The sequence below is a fragment of the Heterocephalus glaber genome, unplaced genomic scaffold (genome assembly GCF_053883595.1).
Source record: "Heterocephalus glaber isolate CG9 unplaced genomic scaffold, H.glaber_assembly_v1.0 deba00001783, whole genome shotgun sequence".
In the NCBI taxonomy this organism is placed as follows: Eukaryota; Metazoa; Chordata; class Mammalia; order Rodentia; family Bathyergidae; genus Heterocephalus; species Heterocephalus glaber.
The window spans coordinates 79,118-91,501 of NW_028258468.1; the positions used below are offsets into that span (position 1 = coordinate 79,118).

Sequence of the window (12,384 nt, forward strand, 5' to 3'; positions counted from 1 at the left end):
AGTGCACTTACAACTTAAGTGTTACTCCAAGTAAGATAATTATTATTTTATAGAGGATGGACAGCCATGCTGCTAAGGGATTTCTGTAAATAGTTCAATAAGTGCAAAAATTTTGGAAAAAGCAAGAACTTTAACATTACCTTTTCTAATTACTTTTAAAATACAGAGAACTTACAGTTAACTGAATCTCATAGGGAGACGTGATGAATTTGGATTTTTTTCACTACATGTATGTAGTATGTAGTAGGTAGGGTAGATTAGGAGAACCATGGCCCAGACACACTAAAACACACTTTGTGAAATGCACAATCGGGTGTAATCTGCAATCTCTTCAATTAATGAGGTCCATTTATAGTCAAGTCCCTTGAGAAATTGTCAATATAGAAACAATCCATTTGCTCAACAAATATTCACCTGGCACTCCCTAAGTACTGATAAAAATGTGCAAAGGACCAAGAAGAAAGCACATCAATATCAATATTCAAGAGGGACCTCTGGGCACAGAGGTAGAAAGAACATTAAGAGTGTGGTGCACAGACCAAAAAAGCTTTTTAAAAAAGGAAGTAGTTTTGTTTATCAATATTTAATTAGTAAACCTCAATTGTGAAGGCAATCTGTAATATATAGGGAGAAGTAAGTTGCACAAAGATGATGCACAATTAACTAAAAATATGCAGTGGCAACTCCCTCCAGGATATAAAACAGAGTACACGCCACTGGCTTAAAGTGCAACTGCTATCATTTGAACGTCTCCTCCAAAACTCATGTTGAAATTTCACTGCCATTCTAACAGTGTTAAGAGTAGATCCAAGAAAAGTGAAGCTCAAAGAAATTAATTTTCCCCCCAAAATACTGTAGACAGTAGGTCACATATTTAAGACATGTACCCAAATCTTTCTGGCTCTAAACCTCTCATTCTTTTTCACTTTCCAACATTTCTCTCCTCCTCTATGGTAAAAGGGAGTGATAATTTAGAACCAAATCCAGACTTGAAAGAGGAATTCCCCAAAAAATAGAGTGTCTGTCTGACAAAGGCACTTTTCATGAGTACCCTCCATGGTCATGTGATATGCTATGTAATACCTTGATAGTATTAACAAATAACCTCAGAAAACAAAACTATTTTTAACCTAGTCATCTAAAGATAAAAAAATTTTTCTTTAGTCAAACTGGTGGTCCTAGAATCAAAGAAACCCAAATAAAAATGTCTAAAAAGCACTGGGCATGGTGGCACACTACTGTATTCTTAGCACTCTGGGAGGCTGAGGTGGGGGATCACAAGCCTGAGCCATTTAGAGACTTAGTGAGAGTCTGTCTCAAAATTTTAAAAAAGGGGTGAGGTGGGGATGTGGCTCACTGGGAAGATCCTGGATTCTGTCTCCAGTGCCGCTAGAATGCAGCTGGTAATTGTTGGAATCAGTCTTAAATCTTATGCAGATCCTCACACCTCAGGATTTCTAAATTTCCAAACACTTGCATTTACTAATATTACATAAATACAGATGTGGAGTAATTAGTCTAAAACTGTGCAGCAAAACAGCAGTACTAGAAAAAAATTCTGGTATTTTTCATCCTTAAATTCAAGTTTTCAGTACCTACTGCTGCGAAAGTAACCTGTATTAGAAAAAGAATGTAAAATACATAAAATCAAACTATAAAAATAAATTGTACACAATTTAAAAATTAAGGTACAGGTTTAATGTGTCTATTTCTAAACAAAATATTGTGATATGTTTTGTTAACTACATTTACACATAAAGGTTAATAAAAAGGCTAAGGTCTGAAGCTCCAGGAGACGTTAGATATAGGCATCATAGGTATTTTTCATTCAATCTTTTAATTTATCAAATATTATATAAATATTTGGGCTAAATTAAAATTTTTGGAGACATCAATTTTGAATTTGTTTAATAAATGCTTATGGAGCATCTACTTTATACCAGATTCCAACGTAAAAGAGGCTCAGCTCTTAAGCTAAAAGTGGAGAAGGAAAACGGAGCCTACGTCTGCTACATATAGCTGCGATGTGGGTAAGACTGGAAAAAGGAGTTTGCCTCTCTGACTTATCATTCCTGATTAAATAAAAAAGTACATGCAAAAGATGAAAGCATAGAGTTTGCCTTATTGGAGATGAAGCTACAGAGATAGAAGCAAAATTATTAATAAGCTAGCACACGATACAGAGGAGTTCAGCTTCTCTTATCTGCAATACAGATTTCACTGGAAAAATCTAACTGGGAAAATACCATGATCAGATGTGGACGTCAGAAAGAGATCTTTTTTTTTTTTTTAAATCTACTGCTTTTATTTTATTTTATTTTTTTGGTACCGGGGATCAAGCTCGGGTCCTTGCGCTGCGCAGCAGGCAGCAAAACCACTGAGCTAAATCCCCAGCCCCAGAAAGAGATCTTTGACAAGAACGGTTTAGTGAGAGGTGAAACTAGAATAACATGGAGTTTTTCTTTTTTTTAAAAAAAAAAATTACTAAAGAAAAAAACAAACAAAATAACATGACTAGAGTAATCCAACTCAGAGGGTCTCCGCTTTTACTGAGGATATGCAAAATGAAGTTCACATTCACAAGGTACTTCTATAGGTGCCCTGAGAGTGCTAATTCCTGCTACACTGTCATGCTACTGCTTTCTCTTCTACTCCTAAAAGTATAATGGACTGCAAGCCAGTGAATGTCACATTTATAGGATTACCCTTCTAGTTTTTGTTTTTATTTTTAAGGTAAGCCATTTGCAAAGTACCATATTTTACTAATATTAACTACTATAACTAAGAATCACTGGGCTGGATTACAGAACCAGCACTGGTAAGAGGGAAAGAAGACAGACAGACTACAGGCTAAAAGCAGACTTGAAGTGATTTAGTGACTGACTATACAAATGTGTCCTAGGCTCCTGACCTGGGAAACTGGAATGGCACTAGCATCACTTCACTAAAACAGGAAATTCAGGAGAAAAGGCTGTGGCAAGAGAAGATGGGGAGTTCAGCTTGTTCAGGGTGGAGTCCCTGATACCTACAACAACACCTGGTACTCACTAGGTTCAATAAACACTCTCTGAAATTTTCAGGGTCTACTCAAGTTAAAGCAATACTTCATTATCATTTATTCCACTGCATGGAGATACATTTCAATTATCCTTTCATTAGCTGATGGGTACTTGGATTCCTTCCACTTTTTGGCTACTACGAATGATAAATTTTGGTGTGGACATACGTTTTCATGTCTCTTGAATATACACATAGGGGTAGAACTGTTGGGCCATATGGCAACTCTATGTTTAATTTTTTGAAGAACTGCCACACACGCACACAGGACTTTGTGTGTAGCAGCTCTTCTGCTACGATGCCAGTTTTAAGCCAGCCAGCAGCTGGTGAATATCTATATTCAAAAACAACAGAAAGTATATAAAGTTCTGAATAAGCAACTGTATGAAATGACTCACATCAGAAGTCTCTTCTAATGAAGTGTACAATGAAAACTTATTCACAAAAAATGTTCCTCTTTAAAGCTATGTTGGCTCTCAGATATGCATATGCACACATGCAACCACTCACTCCATGCACACGCACTCTCACCAGGCTGGGGAGCAAATCCGAGGCCTCATACATACTAGGCAAACAGTCTACCAGTAAGCCACATCCCCAGTGACTATATATATATATATATATATATTTTTTTTTTTTTAATAGCAAAGAATATATTTCAAGAAACTAATGTCTTAAAATCACTGCACTAAAAAATAGGCACCACTAACATAAGTATATTTATTTGTTTACATTACAGTGATGCTTCAAGTACAGGTGTATAAATCTCAGCTGCTGATTAATGAAAGTCTGCTAACTCACTGTGTTCCTTGCTGAATACAGAATTGTGAAAAGATCACTTCAACAAGAAAAGCTGTGACATATGAGAACAAGAAATGTGATTTAAAAGTCTGTTTTATTTTAAAGGGAACAGTGCTGCTAGCAACTTAGAAACATGATTTCATAGTAGGGAATTATTGCATCAGTGGGCTGGTTTAGGAGGGTTTTCCAACTAGTTACACTGGGATTAGCAATAAATAATAAAGAGGTCTGCCAACAGGTACAATCTTCACTATTACATAAGCAGTACTTATTTTCAAAATATGTTATTTAAATTAAACAATTAAATGTAATAAAAATTGAGTGCAGAAGAAACTGAATTTTTAACTACATTTTCTGGAAGAAAATATAATTTGCTTTCTCTATCACTTCATCAATTCTACATAATTTTCAAAAACAGAGATTATTTCACTTCCTGAAGTTTTTTGTATATCTCGCCCTTAAGCTGAAAGCTTAACATGTGCTAAAAATACACACAAACCTCCATATGTTTTCTATCTAGGTCACAGAAAGTCGGAGCATCTGAATGTGCCAAGTAAGAATCTGACTCTGCTCACTATGATGACAGTCCAAAACCAGCTCAATCAAAACCATATTATTACATGCACTCCATCTTAGGTTTGATTGAAGTCAGCCAAATACATCTTGTCCCTTTTCCCTTGTTCCTACTAAACTGACACACACTGTTTGAAGAAAAATGAAGTTAGGTCAGATTACCCAATATTTAATTAGTAAACCTCAATTGCAAAGGCAATCTGTGATATACAGGGAAACGTAGGTTGGACAGAGATGACACACAATGAACTAAAAAAATGCAATAGTGACTCCTTCCAGGATACAAAACAGAGTATACCCTACTCATTTAAAGTGCAGCTGCTATCATTTGAATGTCTCCTCCAAAATTCATTTGAAATTTCACCACCATTCTAATAGTATTAAAAGTAGATACTTAGAGGGCCAGGGATTTAACTCAGTGGTTTCGCCACCTGCTACGCAAGCGCAAGGACCCGAGTTTGATCCCTGGTACCGGGAAAAAAAAAAAAAAGAGTAGATACTTATAGAACTGATACTACGGCATGGAGCAGGGCCCTCATGAATCAATTAGGTTAGTTATTTCAAGAGTGGATTCTTAATTTTAAAAAGGGTGAGTTCAGTTCAATTTTCTCTGTCTCTCAAGCTTGCTTACCATGCTGTGATGAAGCCCTTATCAGGGGTGGCCCATCCATCTTGAACTTCCCAGCTTTCAGAACCATGAGCTAAATAAACCTACTGCTTATAATTTACCCAGCAGAAAACAGACTAAGACAGCAACCAGATTCTTTCTGCAAAACATATGCTCAAATATACTAAGCTCACATTTGAATTTTCTAAAATCTAGAAGTCTTAACTACTACTTCCAAGATCTTACAAGTTAATCTAACTGGATCTGTATCTATTGCCATCTACTCCTGGATTAGTACTGTAATGACTCTGGTTCAGGAAAGGATAGGGACAAAAATACAACATTAAAAAGGGCCATTTTTGGGCCGGGGATTTAGCTCAGTGGTTCCGCCTGCCTCGTAAGCACAAGGTCCTGAGTTCGATCCCTGGTACCAAAAAAAAGAAGGTTATTTTCCCACACTGGCAATATGGCAACTTTGAGCCACAGTGGCAGCTTAAGATATTACTAAAGCTTTTAAATTCAACATAAAATTATGGCTTATTCCATCACAATATCAATACTGCTGTTAAAAGAACAATTATCACTTTCTACTAATAAGAATTAGTATGATTGACTATTGCTAAGCAGCCTCAGGCTTTCAAAACTGATTCTATCTTGGTAAAATTTATGCAACACAATTCTGAATTCCAAATCTCCTATGTTCACTTTGACTCTACTTAAATATTTATTTTATATTCTTTTTCTGGAATAGAACATCCACGACTATTTTCTTTCCTGAAGGTTACAAAGGAATTAATAATAGACGTTTTCGCTACGGGAGAAAGGAATTAAATGAGCTAGGCAAACGAGAAATAAAATTTTGCATCCTACCTTTCCTGCTTTTTTATTTGAACCATGTAAAAGCAGAATTTAAATATCCAATAAAAGCCAGATATAATAATCCCAGCTGCTTGGGAGGCTGAGGTAAGATGAGGGCAAACTGAAACCAAGCCTAGGGCAATTTAGTAAGACTCTGGCTCAAAATAAAACCTTAAAAGGGCCAAGAATATAGCTCAGGTACAGCACTTGCCTGGCATTCACAAAGCCCTGGTACCACACACATATACAGGCATACATACACAGGGAAAAAAAAATAAAATATAAAAGCATCGAGTTAATTTTTGCTTAACTTTCAAAGGAAGATTGTAGAGACTGATTTCTTCGTAGTTTTTAAAACCACGAAATATCGTTTCCAATTGCTCATCAGATCTTGTCTTGTCTAATCAGAAATGCTTTTCTTGTTCAAACCGTTTTCTCAGGCCCTGTGCAACTGCCTACACGACTGAACCAGCTTCCACAGCCTTACACACGACTCAACATAATTGGGTCCACCCTCCAATACCAGGAGAATTATTCTGTTTTGTTAGTCTCCTACCAAACACTTTCCAAGTACAATAGTCCACATTCTCATGTAAGGTACACCAGGTCTTCAGAATCCGGACCCACGCAATTTTTGCAGCCTGACTTCCCCTTCTCTTGCACCAACTTTCTCTGACCTCTGATAACCTGACATTGTACACACTGCTCTGCCTGCCCTGAATGCCTCTGCCCACCTCATCTTTCTCCAGAACCATTTATAAGGCAATTTCCTCTAACAAGCCTTTTAAAATCTAACCAGATTTTAATGCTATTCAGAGCATCAAACATAGCAGTTAACGTTTACTGAGAATTTATGGAGCAGGCACTGGACTAAGAATGCTTTATCTCATTTTACTTCATAAGTTACACTCTACTGTGTATTTCATTTTAAAGATGAAGATGTTGAAGCCTAGACAGACATGTAATATAAACCAATTAATAGTAAGCTATAAGGCCAGAATTTGAAGTCATGCTTGTCTAACTGTAAAGCCAATTTTCTTAACAGTTAAATAAGTCCTTCTTGAAGATGAAAGGAAGATTGTAGATGGCCTCTGAAAGTCCTACTGTTAATATGATTTTTCCTCAAGATTAAAAATTATCAAAGATCTGAAACATTTTCTAACCATAGCACATAAAAGAAAAAAGATAAATTAAAAATTATTCTCATTTTATAAGAGAAGTCTCCCATATAGTTCTACATGTGTAGCTCTTTAGATCTTAAAAAAATTGTATTATATAATCACTCCGAACTTATAAACAAAGCCTAATATAGCAACATCAACTGATATGAAATATTTAATTACCCAACTGAAGCTAAATTTGTTTAAGATAATTGAAGAGAAAACAAAGTTTGTTTTTTACATTGGTTAACTCAAGTTTTTAAAACAGAATACTGTGATTGTAAGAAGACTCTCAACACTATTCGATGACAAGCAAAGCAAAGAGTAAATCCTACTTAAATTACATATAGAAGAGGAACACGAAAAAGAACACAATGTGTTTTTAGGTCATAGAGGTGAAGTTTATAACCATCTCTTTTCTCTCCTCGCGTACAAACACAATTTAGCAATTTCTTACTCAACTGTTAAACTAAAATTTATAACATCTGTTCTTTGTCTTTAAAAAAAAAAAGCAGGTAGAGAGATAGTTTGTCTTGACACTCTAGTAATAATATTCAGCAGCTCCTCAACAGCATAATATCCATTTTATAATTCTAAATTAAAATACATAAACTTTTAGCAGACTAAGTAACAAATATAAATGGCACTGCCTGTAATCCCAGCACTCTGGGAGGCTGAGGCAGAAGGATCACAAGTTCTAGCCCAGGCTGGGCAATGCAGTAACTCAGTGAGACCCTGTTTCAAAATATGAATAAAATTAAAGGGTGGAGGGGGCTGGGGATGTGCAAAGGCCCTGAGTTCAATCCCCAATACCACTCCTCACAAAAGGCAGACAAAATATTAAAGTAAATAGCATTCCAAAGTTCACTGCTTATCTTTTCAAACACCTCTAAGGTCTGTGAGTATGTTTATCACCACCTACACATGACAAAGGAAATCTCTGCCTATCATTTGTCCTTCTCAATACTACTGACTTCAGGTCAGCCTTCTGGATCTGTTCTTTAATCTCAGAACCTTGAGGGAACTGCAAATCCTTCTCATCTCTAATTTCACAGAAAAGGTTACTTGCAAATCAACCCACTACTGCTTTCTAACAATATTTACTTCAGCTTTTACCTTTTATTCTTATTAAGCAGAATACCTTATGTTACTATATAATACTATTATGTTTTGTACTTTGTAAAACTTCCCAACTCTAAACTTGGTCTTACCCCTTCATAACTCATGCTAAATGAAGCTATCTCACTTCTGCAAGGCAACCATACCCTCCACATGGTCCTCCTTCAGATTAAGACCGAACTACTCAAACTGCTGGGAATGGCCCAGGATTAAAAAATACTATTTGTGTCTGACAAGCAGGTGCACGCCCCTAATTCCACTGGGAACTCTGGGATGCTGAGGCAGCAGGACCGCAAGTTGGAGCCCAGTCCGGGTAACTCAGTGAGATCCTATCTCAAACTAAACTAAACTAAACTAAACTACTAAACTAAACTAAACTAGGGATAGGGATGTAGCTCAGTGCGAAGGCCCTGCATTCAATCCCCAGTACTTAAGGAGAAGAAAAAAAGACCTTAAAAAAACCACTACTACCACTTACCACACACACAAACCCCAAAACCAAAACCAAAAAAACTATCTGTTAATATATTTGAGGCAGGACAAAAAATTTTTCAGTGGTCATTTCACACATAAAGATCTATGAATACCTCCCCTCAAAAATAGAAAAAAAGAAAATAAAAAGTTCTAGGAGTCCTACATTCTATTTTATGATTATCAATCATTCTAATACTCATTTATCATGCTAAGTGATAAAAATATGAAATTTCAATTTCATGAGAGGAATGAAAGTGTCCAAAATATATGAAGATACCCGTAAAAATCAAAGTTTTACAGTTGAAAAAATCTGTAGAGATCTGATCAACTCTCATTGGCCTATATTCAAAGGATAAATTTGTGCAGGATTTCCTAACAGATACTACTGAATAGAAGAAAACTCCCTAGTGTTGGAGTAAAAAGTTTGTGTTATGATAAATAAAAAGTATACAAATTGTCATGCCTGGTCTGAATGAGACCTTTGCAAACCAAACCGGCTGCTCTCAACAAACAACAGGCCATTCTCAGTAAATAAGGCAGACAGCCCACACTGACTGTCCTTGGCCCCTCAGTCATAAACATTTCTTATGCTCATAGCTCCCTTTTCAATACCTACCTAAACCTACTTTTCTTCCCAGCTAGATGCTAATATCTCTCTCAATGTTAGCCCTTCCACCCACAGACAAAAATCTCTCCCAGCTAGCTGTTGATCTCTCTCTCTGTCTTGTCAGCTCATCCACACACGGATGTAATAAACTTGGGTCTTCTCAGCTAGCTGCTGAAATCTGCCCCCAATTTCAGTCTCTGCTCACTTGATTAAACCTTTTTTCTCACAAAGCCTGTCCGAGTGAGTGGTCTCACATGTACCATTTATTAACACAAATGTATTTGGTTAGATGATCGCTAAAAGATCATTTCTTAATTGAATGTGCTCACTGAATTAAGTCAGCAGAAACAAAATACACTAAACTGATAGCTTTCAGAGACATTCCCTAACAAGTATGCTACTCCATTATGTCCTATCCATGAAGTCTTCATGTATTTCTTGATTTTCTGTAATGAAGACTATCAATAACTTAGCTTCCAGGAAAGGAAACAGACTACAACAGTATATATAAATACAAACGAAAAAACTGTAAAAATCTAAGAGATTACCAGGGAATCCAAAAGGATGAACTTACCCAAAAGAATTTACTTTATTATGAAGCAGAGTTAAGAGAAGCCACAGTGTTTTAAATTGGTGCTTTATACATTTATGTATTGTGACTTTAGCACTGCTGAATTCATTTAATTACCACCCCGGGCCATGCATGCACACAGGGAGTACGAAGAGGAATACAGATCAAGTAGATGTAGCCCTTCCACAAGGGGCTCCACAAATGCAAATCACTGGCAAGGATGCAAAAATGTCATCCTGGGAAAACAGTAGGTGGAGAATGCAATGGGAACACCTGAAGCCTTTTTCAGTTCTCCAAGGGGTAATGGAAGACTTTAGACACTTTCTTTTTTTCTTCTCCGTACCAGGGATTGAACTCAGGAACTTGTGCTTGCAAGGCAGTCGCGGTGCCACTGAGCTACATCCCCAGCCCTGACACTTTACAATAGTGTAGATAAACACCAGAATCAGAAACCAGTCCCACTTATAAATTTGGATTTGTCTTTTATCTTTTCTATATACAGTAATTTCATAGAACTTGGGTGAAAAGTAAAAGAAATTGATGTGACAAAATATGAGACATTTAATGTAAATTGTTATTATGAGTTTACAAATAGCAAAAAATCAACAAGAAACATTCAAAAGAAACAAATCCCTCTAAAACAAGCAACCAACCAAACAAAAACATACTTGATAATCAGCCCCAAGTTAACTTTAAACCATTGAGGGGAGGGGGTTTGAAGTCTAACTACATCAATTTAAAAGGAAACAAAAATAAAAATCCACCCAAACTTTCCAGATTAGTCCTGGAAGAGTAATTTCTGCCCCAGGAAGAGGCATCTGAGCCACAGTCCTGAACTGGAATCTCTGTGTGCATACTGCCTTCACAGCTCTGGTGGGGATGGGGCAGCAGCGTGCGACCTTCAACACTGGCCCAATTGTACAACACCTTTCCTTGATTCCCCTATAGCACAGCTGAAACAGAGCTGGAGGAACATCAAAGTGCTCTGAGTAAAAACGCCAAGAGGCCTAATTGAAGGACAAAATGAACAAAGACTACTAAGAATATACCAAATACAAGTTATAAGACACTACTTATTTATCTTCAGTTTATAATCCAGATCTTTAGCCACCATCTTAGAGATTTGGAAGTGGTATCAGGAGATGGCGCTACCACGTTCACTACCAAATCCCCAGGGCCAAATTGCTGGGTTTTGGCTTCTGGCTAAGGCCTCTTTCCAGACTGACTGAAATCAGAGATATTCAACCCTTCAAAATTTTGTCTTCATTTGTTCAAATCTCAAAACATAATTATATCAAAATGAACAGGCCTCAATCAGACTCTTACGACATGGAGATGGGAACACTCTTTAAATCACATTGCTCTCTCAAGTAACAGTTAAAACCTCTTTATACTATCGAGATCCAATTCAGCTTCTGCAATACCAGGGAGGGCTAGGGATAAAACTCAGTGGCAAGCACATGCTTTGAATGCTACACAAACAATATTTTAAGAAAGTATTCACAAAAATCAACACTTATGAAGCACAGGAGTAGCCCTTATTTGAACTTATAAAATTAAGATTATGTGCTCAACTAGCAGTCTATGAAATTATTTATGTGTATATGAAATAGCTGAAATACTAAATTGGTTTCAGATACTATCGCATTAAGAATAACTTCTAATTCTGGGAAATAATAACTTTATAAATGAAAATATATATAGCAGGACCTCATGGGGGATTCAATTATTACAACCTTAAAACTGTAGTGCTCTTCTAAGAAATGGCTCTAGCAATTCTCCAAATAATATCTACTTTAAATAAACTCACTAAATCCACTTATAAATTATTTTCCTTTGGCTGTCTCATTATTCAATACGCTTTCAAGGAACATGGTGATGAAAGAAGAAAATACCGCTTTCTAACAGCCATACTGGCAAGAACATCAATATTATCAGTATTCAAAGAATGTCTTGGCAGGTTAAACCTTCATCAAAAGAAGGAACACTATCTAATCCAAGTTATCAAAATAGCAATAGTACTTCTCATATTATGTGCAATATTTTGTTTCTTATGCAGAAAAAATAAAGACATCAATATTACCATGTTTCAATTTTAAACAAGGACAAAAAATTCTTCAAAAAGCACATAAAGAATAATGAAAGTAAACATGTTTAAAAGAAAAGGGCTAACAGCCAAATAGGATTCAGTATTCAGAGATTTACGATAACATGTCAATGCTGTGCTAGAAGGTTTAACAATATATTTTAACCTTCTTTTAGGCACAACACAACTAATAAGAAATTTTAAGAATAATCCATATGAGCAAACAAAAGCTTAAAGACAAAGCTTGTTCTATTTCAGTACATGATCTCCTTGTGTAATAATTAACATTTAATATTACTGTAGGACTTTTTATTATCTTAAATTACTGTCATGGTATGACATTCTCAGCATACTCTCCAGGATTTAAACTGAATCTGAAATTACTGAAGGCCATAAAGGGACCTGGATTTGCTCAATGTAAGTTCAGATACAGTGTCCTCTGAAAATAAAATACTGTTTAGTACAAAAGAC

General features: G+C 36.1%; 1 protein-coding gene across 18 annotated transcripts in view; it reads right to left on the reverse strand.

The window, feature by feature from the left end:
* The window catches only part of LOC101707994 (PMS1 protein homolog 1-like), a 99,690-nt gene that overhangs the window by 50,073 nt on the left and 37,233 nt on the right, over positions 1-12,384 (reverse strand). The gene's annotated exons all lie outside the window — the stretch shown is intronic.